At 43.0% G+C, this 4,436-nt stretch overlaps 1 pseudogene; it reads right to left on the bottom strand.

The window, feature by feature from the left end:
- Positions 1 to 3,301: 3,301 nt before the first annotated feature.
- Positions 3,302 to 4,211, bottom strand: LOC101578935 (annotated as a pseudogene).
- Positions 4,212 to 4,436: the final 225 nt, after the last annotated feature.

The following is a 4,436-nucleotide window of genomic DNA, read 5'->3' as shown; positions in this document are numbered from 1 at the left end:
TTTTTTTTTTTTTAACGAGGTGGAACATGGAGGGACAATTTTGTTGTTTCATTTGTTTTACTCTACAAGTATGTTACAGGAGTTCTGTTGATTGCCTCTCAACACGTTTTTTCCCTTGCACTTCCAGGGACGAAACTGCAGGGCCTTTTGCATGCTGAACACACTATCACTGAACTACATTAGGCCCCACCACCCCAGCCTTTTTAAATGTTTATTTCTTATTTTGAGATGGTCTAAGTAACCAGGCTGATCTTGAACCTGTTATCGTCTTGCCTTAGCCTCCTGAGTAGCCTGTATTCTGAGCATGCCTCACTTGCCTGGGTCCAGTTCCAGTCATTTCTTTACAAGGCAGTTTCTGCCAGGGTCAATAATTCCCTGACCAACAAATAATATCATTACAAACCCACTGGTGGTTTTTTTTTTAAATTAAACTTTATAGTACTTGTGTGCAGTACATGACGTTTACAGTCCTCTTAAGGAGTAGGTATAACCAGGTGTGGTGGAATGTGCCTATAATCCCAGCTCTTGGGAGAGGCTGAGGCAAGAGGATTGCTTGAAGTTCAAAGCCAGCCTGAAATACATAAGACCTTGTCTCAAAAATGAGCAGGTGGGGCTGGTGAGATGGCTCAGTGGTCTAAAGCACCTACTTAGAACAAGCTTAGCAAAGCACGGGGACCGCAGTTCAATCCCCAGCACCACATGCCAGCCAGCCCCGCCCCCTGGTGGGCTGAGCTGGCCACAAACACACAAATAAATAAATAAAAATTAAAAAAAAAAAAAAAAAAAACGAGTAGGTAGCCAGGGGATATAGCTCAATGGCATGGCACCTTGCGAGTTCTAAACCAGGTACTAAAAAAAAAAAAAAAAAATTGGTGCATATACATAACACTGTGTGATTCTTTCAACATCCCCTTCCCACTAACATCCTTCTCTCTAAATCTTTTTTTTTTTTATTTTTTTATTTTTTTATTTATGTGTGTGTGTGTGGCCAGCTCAGCCCACCAGGGGGCGGAGCTGGCTGGCATGTGGTGCTGGGGGATTGAACTGCGGTCCCTGTGCTTTGCTAAGCTTGTTCTAAGTAGGTGCTTTAGACCACTGAGCCATCTCTCCAGCCCCTTCTCTCTAAATCTGCTTTCCCCATTTTCATTGTTGTTCTTTTTAATTCATGTTTATGACATATACTGTTTACATTTGGTACATGTAAGCACACATCTTAAATCTATTTTACTTTCTTTTTTCTCTCCCTCCTTCCCTCGCCCTCATCTCCTGGACCCCTTCCCATTTGTAAGAGATCTATCTCTTTGTTTCCTTCAAACAAGCCTTTATTTTGACCATCACTTGCACTTTGCCCTACTCAAGAGAGATATCATATGGTACTTAAGTTTGTATGTCTGATTTATTCTTACCACTATATTTTCCAGGTGTATCCATTTTCCTACAAATGTCTCAAATTTATTCTTCATCATAACCAAGTATATTCCATTATATAGACAGATACAGATATAGATATAACTTTATCCATTTGTCTGTTCACGGGCACACAGGTTGCATCTAGGATTTAGCTGTTATGAATTGTGCTGCTGTAGACATCGGTGTGCATGCATCACTATAGTTCAGTGTCTCTAGCTCTTTGGGGAAGATACCTAGCAGGGGACTAGCTGGGCTAAATGGAGCTTCTAATTTTAGTTCTTTATAAAACCTCTATACTGATTTCCATAATGGTCACACTAGTTTGGATTCCCACTAACAGTATAGGAGCGGTTTTTTTTCCCCACAGTTGTGCCAACATTTGCTATTTCTTTATTTCTTGCTGATTGCCATGCTTTCTGGTGTAAGAAGTAATCTCAGCATTGTTTTAATTTATATTTCTCTGATGGCCAGAGATATTAAACATTTTATATGTTTGTTGGGCTTTTACACTTCTGAGAAGTGTCTATTCATTTCAATTTTTTAATTGGGTCTTTATTTTGAATTGTCTAAGTTTTAAAAGTTGTTTTTATATTCTAGATATTAGTCTTCTGTCCACGGAAGAGTGGAAAAATTTTGTCCCATTCTGTAGGTTGTCTCTTTATTGTTTCCTTTGCTATACAGAAGCTTTTTTTTTCTTCTCATTAAACTTTGTTTTAATCAGTCTCAAAATTCTGTGACAGATTTTTGGTCAAGTTGTTTCTATTAAATAGTATTGATTTTTAAAACTAATGACTGAAAAACTGCCACACAAAAAAAAAATGGTCCACAAAACATTCTCCTTTCCTTCTGAAGGTTTTACGATGCATTGTTGTCATTAACCAGTCTTTCACTATTAAACTTAAATGCCAATTGGAAGAAACAGTTCAGAGATCGGTCTTCCCCCACTGATTAAGACTGGGGTGGCAGGTGTCAGGGATAATATTCATTTAGCCTTCTGAGCTTTCTGGGCAGACTTGGCGACCTTGCCAGCTCCAGCAGCCTTTTTGTCCACAGCTTTGATGACACCCACAGCAACTGTCTGTCTCATATAGCAAACAGCGAAATGACCCAGAGGTGGGTAGTCAGAGAAGCTCTCGACATACATGGGCTTGCCTGGAACTATGTCAACAATGGCAGCATCATCAGATATCAAAAACTTGGGCCCATCTTCCAGCTTCTTACCAGACCGGCGATCAATCTTTTCTTTCAGCTCAGCAAACTTGCAAGCAATGTGAGCTGTGTGACAATCCAGGACAGGGACATAGCCAGCACTGATCTGGCCAGGATGGTTCAGGATAATCACCTGAGAGTAAAACCAGCTGCTTCCATTGGTGGGTCATTTTCGCTGTCACCAGCCATATTGCCAGGCTGGACATCTTTGACAGACACGTTCTTGACGTTGAAGCCCACATTGTCCCCAGGAAGAGCTTCACTCAAAGCTTCATGGTGCATTTCAACAGACTTGACTTCAGTTGTGACACTGACTGGAGGAAAGGTGACCACCTTGCCAGGTTTGAGAACACCAGTCTCCACTTGGCCCACAGGGACAGTGCCAATACCACCAATTTTGTAGACATCCTGGAGGGGCAGCCACAAAGGCTCATCAGTGGGGCGAGTGGGAGGGAGGATGCAATCCAAAGCTTCAAGCAGTGTGGTTCCGCTGGCATTGCCATCCTTGCAAGTGACCTTCCATCCTTTGAACCAAGGCATGTTAGCACTTGGCTCCAGCATGTTGTCACCATTCCAACCAGAAATTGGCGCAAAAGCTATGGTGTCAGGGTTGTAGCTGATTTTCTTTCCTTCTTTTTTTTTTTTCAGGTACCAAATTTCTTTATTTGAAGGAATTGAACTTAAGTAGATGTTCTGGTACAGTTTATAGAAAAGGTTAAGGTAGCCCCAACATGCATGTGCTGTCTTGGTGACATTAGCTTTCATTGTCACTGTCCCCCAGGGTATGCTTGTCAAAGAGGTACTCTGCCATGCTGGACTCCTGGGCTCCCATCTTGCGCAGGTTGGTCACGTGGTCATCTAGCTCTTTGATGGCCTTCACCTGCTCATCCAGGTAGTGCATCTGGATGAAGTCACACAGGTGGGGGTCATTCTTCTCAGTGGCCAGCTCTTGCAGCTCCAGGAGGGGCTGATTCACGCTCTTCTCCAACTGTAGCGCACACTTCATCGCATTCAGCCCATTCTCCCAGTCCTCACGGTCTGGTTTCTCAGTATCCTGAAGGAAGATCCAGCCACCACGGTGGTTCTGCAGCTTCAGCAGCTTCTCCGCGTGTTCTCTCTCGTGAGATTGGTGAGGAAAGTATTTGGTGAAGTTCGTCAAAGCCACATCATCGCAGTCAAAGTAGTAAGACATGGACAGGTAGACGTAGAGGCGTAGAGCTCCAGGTTGATCTGGCGGTGGATGGTGACCTCGGCCTCCTGGTGGTAGTTCTGGCGCACTTGCAAGGGCGATGTGGTCGTCAGGGTGGTGGCGGGCGAGGCTGGGCTGCAGGGCGGTGCTGAAGGCGAGGGCCAGGCTCTGTTCAAACACTGTTTTGCTTTTTTTATTTTCTTTTTCTTTTTATTTATTTGTGTGTGTGGCCAGCTCAGCCCACCAGGGGGCGGGGCTGGCTGGCATGTGGTGCTGGGGATTGAACCGCTGTCCCTATGCTTTGCTAAGCTTGTTCTAAGTAGGTGCTTTAGACCACTGAGCCATCTCACCAGCCCCGCTTTTTTTATTTTCAAGCATGTTTTTCTGTATTACATATTGCCATCCTCGATGTAGTTGTTTAGATTGTAGATATCAGCATACAGATTTCACCAAGGTGAAAATTCTATGCGTTATTATTTTTAATAAGACATTTTCTCTTTTTTCATAATTTTATTGATAAACAGATAGCAATGAGACAGTTTCAAATCAAATCGGTAGGACAGTTTCAATAACTAACACACTGCATATATTCTTCTTAGTGGTTAATTGCTGTACAAGATGCAGACTT

Source organism: Octodon degus, unplaced genomic scaffold, assembly GCF_000260255.1.
Source record: "Octodon degus isolate 3935 unplaced genomic scaffold, OctDeg1.0 scaffold00093, whole genome shotgun sequence".
NCBI classification, from domain to species: domain Eukaryota; kingdom Metazoa; phylum Chordata; class Mammalia; order Rodentia; family Octodontidae; genus Octodon; species Octodon degus.
This window is presented reverse-complemented; position numbering and strand designations above follow the sequence as displayed.